A 12,077-nucleotide genomic window follows, 5' to 3' on the forward strand; every position below is an offset into this window, starting at 1 on the left:
CCGATCCGCTCACCAAGCCTTTATCGCAGGCTAAACATGATGGACATGTGACGTCCATGGGACTTAAGCGTGTACCAAGTCTATGTTAGATTTTGAAATGAAATAAAAGTGTTGTTTTTGTTCATGTTCATAATCACATTTGTCTTTTATCTTTAATTTATACATTGTTACATCCAAACGGGTTGTAGTGACAATTGAACCCCGTTAAAGTGAACACGGATTAACATAGTATTTGCCCATAGTCACTTGTATGAGGTGACGTCTCGAAGTGACTAGAGTGTGATGCGATTGATGGCAAGTTCAAGTGCCATAGAGTCATGTGAGATGACTAGTCGATCACATAGGCAAACTGTTAGGAACATTTTGTCGGGCCTAATGACCGCTTATAGAGTTCTGGCAAATTTATATAGCCTGGTCGTGGCGAGAGCTGCTATAGTATTCAAATGAGTCAATTCTTTTGACTAAAGACTATTCGCCTAAGATGGCACAGTTTCAAATTAACTTTGATTTGTGTTACTACGACCTTCGTAAATGGGGCCAAATGGGCATATTTTGGGTTATGATGGCTGTGGCTAGTTGAAGGGAATGAGTGCGATAGGAATTGTCCATCCCTAGTCAGGGTTATAACAATATCTCAGGGCCACTCGAGGAGTAATGAACTGGAAATGCGTGGCCACGCTCGGAATGTATCCATGTTGGATAAATCCGGTCAATCAGTTATTCTCCAGATCGAGGAAACCACTCTCGATATGATCACTTGCAAGTACGACCTGAAAGACACCTTGCATTGAGTGGGAGATAGTAATAGGACAAGATAATTGGTGACGCACATTTGTCGAGGACAAGTGGGAGATTGTTGGAATATGTGTCCTCCGACAATAATGCGGTCACAACTCTTGATCATGGTGATCACATATTTAAATCTCATTATAAAGAATACAATTGGGAAGTAATATTTACTGTCAACTGATCAACTTATATCGGTAATGATTGGCTGACTAGAGTTTGACATTACTGTCGTGCGAAGATGGTGATCTGTTGATCCCCTAGGTCATACCTATAGGGCAACACTCTTAATTGATCAATTAATTGATCGTATAACGTTACGAGTCAATTAATTTAATTAAAATTGACGGACGATTTTGAAAGTAATATTTACGTATCTCATTATAATTGATTAAAATGAGATACGGTCTGAGCAATCGAATTGTATCATTACTCAGATGAAATTATTGTTTAAGGAAACAATTAAATATGAATGAATTATTATAAATACAAATTGTTGTGATTTATAATTGGTAAAATATTTTGGTACAAGTAATTATGAATTACTAAAACGATTTTTGTATGTGACGTATTTTTAATAATACGTTGATTTTTAATATTTTAAAAATGCACAACAAGTTTATGCAACATATGGCATGTGACATAAGACAAAATTGACATTTTGACAAAGATAATATGGAGTCCATATTATCCCAATGTGCCGAAAATATGAAGAAGGATTAGGCAAATATTAAGTTGATTTAGTTAGTGGTAAGCACCATGATTACCTACTAAACTAGCCATGCATACCTATTACTCATTGTGAAGAGCAACTAGAGCATGCATTGGCTCCCTTTTGCCCCTTCTTCCACCCGGTTTTAGAGAGGCAAAAACCACTTGGTTTTTCCTCTTATTTTTTTACCATATACACAAAATGTTTTGTGGTTGTTCATTCATTCATTTCATCTCATCAAAATATTTTTAGAGAGATAAAAATATTTTCCTTCCTTCCTCTTTCTCCTACCCGGTTTTAGGAGACAAAAACCAAAATTATTTTGGGTCAATTTTTCTTACAAAACTAATATTGTACTAGTATTTATAATATTGATTTTAATTAAGAGTGTGCTTTGGGTATAATTCCTTGGGAGAGATCCTACACTTGGGTCTTTGTTCATCCAAAAGGAAAGCTCAAGAACAAGAGAGAAGGAGATCTCTCTTGTGCCCTAAAAACCGAAAATCCAATGTAAGGATGGAAGATTCTTCTCTTATTTTGATTATAGTTTGCATGCATAAGATCATTAATTAATTTTATGACAAATTAAAGTTAAACATATATGAATATGTCAAGTATATTGATCTAATTTTCCTTCACCCATATGGGAGAAGAAAATGGGTAACCTCCAAGATGCTCCGTCCAAGGAACAAGGATGTTTCAACAAGAATGAGAGCGTGAATAGCTCACCACCACTCATGACAAGAGAAGAAGAAGGCCTCATTGGCCATAATAACAAGTAGAAAGAGGAGTTATTCTCATCAACTCGTGATATTATTGGAGAACAAGTAGATGAAGTATGCGGTCTTTGGGATGATGAGTTTGAGGGGATATTCAATCCTTATATCGGTAATGCTATGACCCAAGACCACAATGAAGAATAACAAGTGCAAAGGTCTATTGAAGATCTTTATCCTGACAATGAACAAGCATTCGACTACTTCTTCAAGGTGTTGAGCAACATCAACAACACTTTGGCTATGCCCCCTTGACATCTCATTTATGGATGGGAGTTTGGTGGAGTCCTCCCTAAACCACCATTTGTAAATATTCTAACCCTTAACTAGCATTTTACTTATTGTATTGCATTTTTGTCAATTTTGGATTTGTATTTTTATGCCTTGATCAAGATTTTCATCATTTTGAGAGAAAGTGAGGGAGGGACTTATGTGATTATTGATGTGTAGTGTTTTGACATAGTGTGGGGATGGCAATTGACTAGGCTATCCAAGCCTTCGTAGTGCCCCCACAATGAAGACCAAAGGAATGAAGAGTGAGTGACACGGGTTATGAAGTATCCACGAATGGACCTGAATTCGTGTGGTAGAGGGAGAATCTGAGCGGCCCAAAGGGAATCCGCTCGTCCTGAATATAATCCGAGCATCCTGGGTAGGATCCACTTGTCCTGAGAGAGCTGGAAAAAGAAGTTTTTGGTCTGACTGGGAATTTGAGCGTCCCACAAAGAATCCGCTCGTCTCAATTAGAACGCTCGTCCTGCAGCTGGTAAAAATTGGGATTTCTCCCTGTGAAGGAATCCGAGCGTCCCGACAGCAATCCGCTCGTCCTCCGTCAAAACGACATAAAGCCGTCCTCCCACAATGAAGACCAAAGGAATGAAGAGTGAGTGACATGGGTTATGAAGTATCCACGAATGCACCAGAATTCGTGTGGTAGAGGGAGAATCCGAGCGGCCCAAAGGGAATCCGCTCGTCCTGAATATAATCCGAGCATCCTGGGTAGGATCCGCTTGTCCTGAGAGAGCTGGAAAAAGAAGTTTTTGGTCTGACTGATAATCTGAGCGTCCCACAAAGAATCCGCTCGTCTCAATCAGAACGCTCGTCCTACAGCTGGTAAAAATTGAGATTTCTCCCTGTGAAGGAATCTGAGCGTCCCGACAGCAATCCGCTTGTCCTCCAGCACGTCTTTTTCCTAAAGCCAATTGCAGCAGAATCCGCTCGTCCCGACATAAAGCCGCTCTTCTCCCCCCTAAATTTCAAATATATCGGGATTAAAACCCCAACTTTCCCAATTCATTTACTCATTCACAACATAAAGACAACTCCAAACCCTCAAAACCCTCATTCTCTCCATCAACCAACATCAAATTTCTCAACCAAAATCACTCAAATTAAATCCAAACTTCCTCAAAACTCAAATAAATCACTCCTTTACCAACAACAAGTGATTAAAACACCAACATCTTCAAAGTTTGAGTCGATTTTTAGGATACAAGGCAAAATTCAACTATCTTAGTTCGATTTGGGTCTTATTGGAATTTGAAGAAATCAAGCTTATCTTTGGTGTTACTACATAAAGGAGAACATGGCAAGAACAAAAGGTGGAAGCAAGGCACCCCCAAAGAAGAACCTTTCCAAAAGACAACAAGCTCTTCAAGCTCTTCAAGCATCTAAGGCATTGGTGGTTCAAAATGCGAGGATGGAAATTCAAGAATCTATTCCTCCTATGGAAGCTACTACTTCTACTCCGGTTGTTGAACAACGAGATGATTATCCGGAGGTAATTTTCACTTCCGACTCTCATAGGGAGAAATTTGTTTCCTTTGCTAAGAAATCTATTTTACCCACCAAAATCATATGCCAAGAGACCTTGTCAAAATTAGGTGTCTTACAACAAACCAAGACCTTTTTCGAGTCCATGGGGTTAAGTACTTTTTTTGGTATGCAAGAGTTAACTTACTCATCCCTCACCTTAGAGTTCTTAAGCTCTTTGAAAGTCACCAAGGTGGAGACCCGAACAAACATTGAATTCCGTCTCGAGAATATTGATAGGAAATTGTCTTTTCGCGAGTTTGGTGAAATTTTTGGCCTTAGCAATGACCCAACTTACACGAAGAAATCTACCAAGTATGATCCCGCTCTCCTATGGAGGCTATTACCGGGAGAGAGTTTGCATCTTACCATGATTGTCGTGATCCTTTTGTCCATTATCCGGGCATAAGGGTATGGCACAAGGTTGTTGGGCATACTTTGATTGCTAGGAAGGGAACAAACCATTTCACCGAACTTGACTTTATTTATGTCGAGTCGACCTTGAACATTGGAAGAGAGTTCACCAAAAAGTACAACATTCTTCAACTTTTGATTGAGAGATGGCTCAAAGTCGATCATGGCAAAGAACGCACGGACTTTATTGTTAATGGAGGTTTGGTAACTTATTTGGCAAAACACTTAAACCGGAACTTCAACAAGGATAACACCTATAAACTGGTTAAAGGAGGCCATATCATTGATCTAGCCACCATGGTTCAAAAATTCAAATGGGTCACGAATGATACACTTGATGACAAATTTGGGTGGTTAACAAAATATGCTAAATCCTTATATTGCCAAGCAAGATTTGCCGATTAAATGTTCATAGGCCAAACTACCTTCTCCCACTCTCCGAGGAAGCCGAGTATATTATACAACACCAAGGGGAAGACATTGCCGAGCCCTCCTCCTCCATTATCACCCCACCTTACCCATTCACCTACCATGAATTTCAACCCGAAAATGTTAAGGCGGGGAATTACTACTTGACTCTCTTGATGAAAGAAATGCACAAGCAAGCTTATGAGGATAGAGTCAATGCCTATAAAGCACAATATCTGCCTCTCCTACATCTTGCTAGGCAAGGACTTCTTGACCTAGCTTGTCCTTTGCCTAGTTGGGCGGATAAGGAAATCTTCTTTCCTACTGCTTCTAGAGGTGGGAGCTTGGGTGAAGAGGAGATGGTTGTTGTTGAGAGTGGTGCACAAGAAGGTGAAGAAAATTAAGAGAATGAAGAAGAAGAAGAAGAAGAAGAAGAAGAAGAAGAAGAAGAAGAAGAAGAAGAAGAAGAAGAAGAAGAAGAAGAAGAAGAAGAAGAAGAAGAAGAAGAAGAAGAAGAAGAAGAAGAAGAAGAAGAAGAAGAAGAAGAAGAAGAAGAAGGAAGTACAAGTGCAAGTGATGATAACTCCGGATCTATGGAGGTTGATGATGGTTCTAGTGAAGTTGGTAACGATGGGGATGATAGTGATGATGACATGGGCGAAGATTGAGGATTAACAAGCTCTTGGGAGGATGCCACATTACTTTGTGAGTTTCCTATTTCATATAATTTTTATCTTGATCGTAATTTTGAGTCCTGGCATCAAGTAGAGGACTCACACCTTGGCCACATTGAGGTGTTTCTTTTATTGCTCCCACATTCAAAATCCAAAATGACAAATTTAGTTTCATGCATAGCATCCTTATGCATGAACTCCCCCAATTTTTGACATTAGAAATAGTGTCTATTTCGGTTTGGGGAAGTTTATGCATATGCATTGGGAGCTAATCTAAATTATGCTCTCCAACATAACAAAAATCATGAATCATATAGCATAGCTTAGTTTGCATTCACTCTTATTTATATGTCATAGAGTTTGCATTTAGCTTCGAAATCATGCATTTTCATATAGATTGCATAATTTCCTATTGTATTGGCCATTGAGGACAATGCCCATACTAGTGTGGGGATAGAAAATTCTAACATGACTTTTTAAACAAAAAATGATAAAAATTAAAAATTTTTGAAAAATACAAAAACATGTCTTTTTTATTTCATAATCATAAAAACCATAAAAATTTGAAAAATTGAAAAAATCCAAAAACATGTTCATTTCCTTTATAGTGTAGTCTTGTATATATTGTGTTTGTTTATCCTTTTTCACATTGATCGACTACGCTACATCCGAGACATGAGGATATTGAAGACCTCATGGTATGATCTTTCCAATCTCCTTTTTCCTCTTTATGTTAATGACTATGTGGCTTTATTTTTATTGATGGTATAAACAATGTGAATTTAGGATTGCATTTAGCTTATTTGGCATAATAGTTGGTAGAAGCATATGCATTAGGATGTATATATGTTAGTTGCATCATAGCATGATGTTGCATTTAGGAAAAATTTTGTGAAACCGTCTATTTAGGAAGCTTGACAAGTGTATATAAGGTCCTTGTAGATACTTTTTTTTTGTAAGACTTTGCTTGTTGGAATGCTTGTAAAACACCCTAGGATGTGTCATGCTAGTATCCTTTGACCCATGGATTAAAGCCTAGTCAAGAGTAACTTGTGGTGTGATAACTCCTTGGCTACCGTTTATTCTAAGGTGACCCTTGAAACCATGCAACCATCATCCATGTTCTACCATATTTTGTCATCAAAGGGAATGGGCAAAAAAATTGTTCAAAATTTGAGTCCAAGAAATGAAATGAAAAGTCAAAAAGTTTGCAATTGCATTAAAAGAAAAGAGGAGTAACAAAAATAGACTCCTAATGCTTCAAAAATAAGCACCCTCCCTACAAATGGGGTAGCTTTGAAAATGTTCAAAAAGAAATGCAAGAAAAAGTTGAAAAATTGTCAAGTGTTGAAAATGCCAAACATCAAAAGAAATGGCAAAGAAAGTGTTCTCAAAATGTCAAATGCCAAAAATTGGGGGGGGGGGGGGGGGGGGGGGGGGATAACAAGCAAAAAACAAACTCCCATATTAAACTAAAGTGTGGGAAATATCGGTATACTTCATCAAGAAATTCGGATTATAACGAAATTATAATTATGAAATTGCTAGTCATAAACGAAATTGCATAAACAAAAAGAGTAGAGATTATAATCAACCTTTGGTCCTAGCAATTTGGCCTAAGAACAAATATCGAGATCGATATTCTCCTAATCGTTGCACCCAAAATGCTTTGAGAAATGCCTCTCTTCTTTGCTAGAATAGATCCCTAATTTCTAATGATTTTAGGGTTTATTATGATATGGATATGAGAATTAGGTCAAAAATTACGTTAGAAAATGATTCCCCTCTTCCCCCTTTAAACCGTGTAAATGGGAGGAGAATACGGGAAGATTTTTCCTTCCTTTTTTTCGTGTAACAACCGAAAAAAATAAGGAGAATATCTTCTTATTTTCGGTTGTTCTAATATTGTATAAAATGTGTATTAATATCTCAATTGTCATTTATGTCGTCACGTATTAATAAGTCCACACACAACCGTTTGCAGTCGATTTTTTAATACCGGTCTGTCAACATTTTATTATGACAATTTCGCATAATATATACATTAACTATAAATATCGCATATTTATTATTTGCTAATTAAATATAACCGCTTACGTTTAATTATGAATTAACATCTTAATTCGTTTAATCTAACATTATATACATTAATTAAATATAACAGTTTATATTCAATTTACGAATTTAACAATTAATTCGTCTCACTTGGTATTATTTAATTGTATTAAATAATCGTCTCATCATCACATTGACTAACTTTTTAGTCAAATACATGAACTAACCTTTTAGTCATATAAGGCATCAATGTGATTATATTTTCATATAATCACATCTCTCAAACACATCCTTTAGGTGTGACTTTTAGGGACCAGTTGATCACCGCCATCAGTATGATAATAACGTCAAACTTCTAGCAAGCCAACCATTATTAATAAACGTTAATCAACTGATAAAAATACTAAGTATACCCTTGTGAACCTATAAGAGATTTATATACGTTATCACACTAACTGTGGAGGACACAAGCTCCAACAAACTCCCACTTGTCCTCACAAGAGTATGTGCGATAACCGATTCTCATATCCTAAAATTTCTCCCACTCAATGTAAAACAATTTGCAAAGTCCGTATTCACAAAGGTCGTATTTTACAAGTGATCAATATCAAGAGTGGTTTTCCCGACTAGAGAGTAACTTAACTGATAAACGAATCATCATTCGAGCATGGCCATGCATTTCAGTTACAACTCCTCGAGTGGCCCTGAGAAATGACTAAACCTGATAAAGGTTGGATATTTTCTTCAACTCGAATCCTGCAGATATAAGCACAGTATGAAATGACCCAGTGAAAATCTGCTTAGCCTCCTGTTACGGTCGACCATGATAAAGAAACCAAAGTCACCCAAAAACTGCCTTAATCTCAAGAGACAGTCGATAGTCAAAAGAATCGACTCTAGGAACACAATGGAAGTCCAATCCACGACCTGGCACCGAATGTTTTTAAACATTTAGGACTCCATTATGTTGTCAGAATGTCTTACGAGGTATCGTTATAACTCTCATCTGTGATCGATCAGCCAACCGTTTGACTTATGGCTCGTTGAACCCACCATCAATCTACTTCACAATATAATAGCCAGAGTTATCAGCTCATGTAGGCGATTACGGACCAAAACAAATATAATGTAATTCAGTTCACTTTGTGGCGTTCAAAGTTGTCGTGCAATCCACATGAAAAACAAAATATTAAATAATACGATGATGTTATAAGTAGCATATGAAAAGAAAAAGTATCAAATTCATAAGCAACTAGTACAACTCCCATGGAAATAACGTGCCCTTCATGCTTATCATGTTTCAATGGTTTAGTGAGAGGGTCCGCGATGTTGTCATTCAAAGCAATCTTGTGAATCACTATCTCCTCTTGCTCCACGTAATCACGGATCAAGTGAGCCTTCCGATGTACATGTCTAGACTTGTTGCTAGACTTAGGCTCCTTAGCCTGGACGATGGCACCTCTATTGTCACAATAGATAGTGATTGGGTCATTCGAACTAGGAACTATGCTTAGTCCTTGTAAGAATTGACGCATCCATATAGCTTCCTTTCTTTATCAAGTGGCATAGTACTCGGATTCGATAGTAGAGTCCGCTACAACTTCTGTTTGGAACTCTTCTAGCCGACCGTAGCACCATTAAGAGTAAAGACGAATCCAGACTAAGATTTCGAATCATCTCGATCTGTTTGAAAGCTAGCATCTGCGTAACCGATTGCACATAGCTTAGTATCTCCTCCATAAGTCAATACCCAATACTTAGTCCTCCGTAGGTACTTAAGGATGTTTTTAACAGCTATCCAGTGTGCTTCACCTGGATTGCCTTGGTAACGACTTGTCATACTCAATGCATATGTCACGTCTGGACGTGTGCATATCATGGCATACATGATTGATCCTATGGCTGATGCATAAGGAACACGACTCATGAGTTCAACCCCTTCAGGTGTCTTGGGTGACTGAGACTTGCTCAAATGCATCCCAGACGTCATTGGAAGTTTCCCGTTCTTGGAGTTGGTTATGCTGAACCTTTCAAGAATCTTATCTAAATAAGACTCCTTACTAAATGATAACATCCGTCGTGATCTATCTCGATAGATATGGATTCCCAATATTCGTTGTGCCTCACCCAGATCTTTCATCTGGAAATGGTTCTTCAACCATCCTTTTACTAAAGATAAGAGAGGAATGTCATTCCCAATCAAGAGTATGTCATCGATATATAATATCAAGAGAACAATCTTGCTCCCACTCGACTTGACGTATAAGCATGGTTCCTCGACCGATCGAGTGAAACCATACTCTTTTATCACCTGGTCGAAAGGATGATTCCAACTCCGAGAAGCTTGCTTAAGTCCATAAATGGAACGCTTAAGCTTGCACACTTTCTTAGGATTTACAGGATCTATGAAACCTTCGGGTTGTACCATGTACAATTCCTCTTTCAAATAACCGTTTAAGAAGGCGGTTTTTACATCCATCTGCCAAATTTCATAGTCATGAAAAGCGGCAATTGCTAAGATTATCCGAATGGAACGCAGCATAACTACGGGTGCAAAAATCTCATCATAATGCAATCCGTGCACTTGAGTGAAACCTTTTGCCACTAATCGTGCCTTATAGGTATCTGGTTGCCCGTCTACAGAATGCTTTATTTTGCAAAGCCATTTGCACTGAAGAGGTCGTACCTTGTTAGGTAAATCAACAAGATCCCATACGTCATTCTCATACATGGAGTCCATCTCGGATTGCATGGCTTCACGCCATTGCTTAGAGTCGGAACAGGTCATGGCACCTTTATAGGTAGCGGGTTCATTACTCTCTAGGAACAAAACGTCATTTTCCTCGACCATACCAATGTATCTATCTGGAGGATTAGAGACCCTACCCGACCTCCTAGGTTCCTGAGGAATGTTAACCATATCATTGGTTAAAGGACCATCTTCCTCCATCCGTTCCTCGGTAGTTGGTTCTTGAATCTCCGACATCTCAAAGGTTCTATTACTTGACTTGTTCTCGAGAAATTCTTTCTCTAAGAATTTCGCACTAGCCGCAACAAAAACTCGATGTTTGGTAGGCGAATAGAAGTAATTACCAAACATTCCCTTTGGATAACCAATAAAGTATGTCTTGACCGATCGCGGGCCGAGCTTATCCTTGTGTCTCCACTTGACACAAGCCTTGCAGCCCCAAACCCGAATAAAGGACAAGTTAGGGACCGTTCCCTTCCATATTTCATATGGAGTCTTGTCGACAGCTTTAGACGGACTTCGGTTAAGTATAAGAGCACCTGACAAAAGAGCAAAACCCCATAATGAATCAGGTACTACCGTGTGACTCATCATGGATCGAACCATATTATGTAGTGTTCGATTTCTCTGTTCGGACACACCATTTAATTGAGGTGTTCCAGTTGGAGTTAACTGTAAAACTATTCCACAGTTTTTAAGGTGTTGATCAAACTCATTTGAAAGATATTCGCCACCACGATCTGAACGGAGTGCTTTAACCTTCTACCCAGTTGGTTCTCAACCTTATTCTGGTATTCCTTGAATTTTTCAAAAGACTCACTTTTATGCTTCATTAAGTAGACATATCCGTATCTACTCAAATCGTCCGTGAAAGTGATAAAATATCTATAGCCATCTCTTGCGGTTATTGACATAGGTCCACATACATCAGTATGTATGAGTCCTAATAGGTCATTAGCGTGCATTCCAACACCTTTGAAAGAAATTCGAGTCATTTTGCCGATAAGACATGATTCACACATGCCAAATGATGAGAAATCAAATGTGGAGATAGTCCCATTATCAATGAGTTTCTTTACACGTTTTTCATTTATGTGTCCCATTCGACAATGTCATAGATAAGTTTGATCTTTGTCACCAAACTTTAATTTCTTATTATTCACATGTAAAATTTCTGTGGTTTGATCTAAGATATAAATTCCATTCATGGAAACTGTTTTGCCATAAACCATTTCATTAAAAGAGAAAATACAGCTATTGTCCTTTATTGAAAATGAAAAACCGTCTTTATAAAGTACGGAAACAGAAATAATATTCTTAGATAAATTGGGTACATAGTAACAGTTATATAAATAAAACTCAAAACTACTCGGGAGCTGGATTATATATGTTCCCATTGAGACTGCACCAACTCGTGCTCCATTCCCGACTCGCAGGTCAACATCACCCTTTGCGAGGGGTTTGATGTTTTTTAGGCCCTGCAAATGATTACACAGATGAGAACCACAACCAGTATCAAGTACCCAAGTTCCGAAACTTGCATGGTTAATCTCAATCATATGAATATAAGATGACATACCAACAGGAGTGACGCGGCCTGCTTTTATATCCTCACGGTACACGGGACAGTTCCTCCTCCAATGCCCAGTCTTGTGACAATGGTGGCACTCAACGTTACCGTCCTTGCTCTT

Source organism: Silene latifolia, chromosome Y, assembly GCF_048544455.1.
Source record: "Silene latifolia isolate original U9 population chromosome Y, ASM4854445v1, whole genome shotgun sequence".
In the NCBI taxonomy this organism is placed as follows: Eukaryota; Viridiplantae; Streptophyta; class Magnoliopsida; order Caryophyllales; family Caryophyllaceae; genus Silene; species Silene latifolia.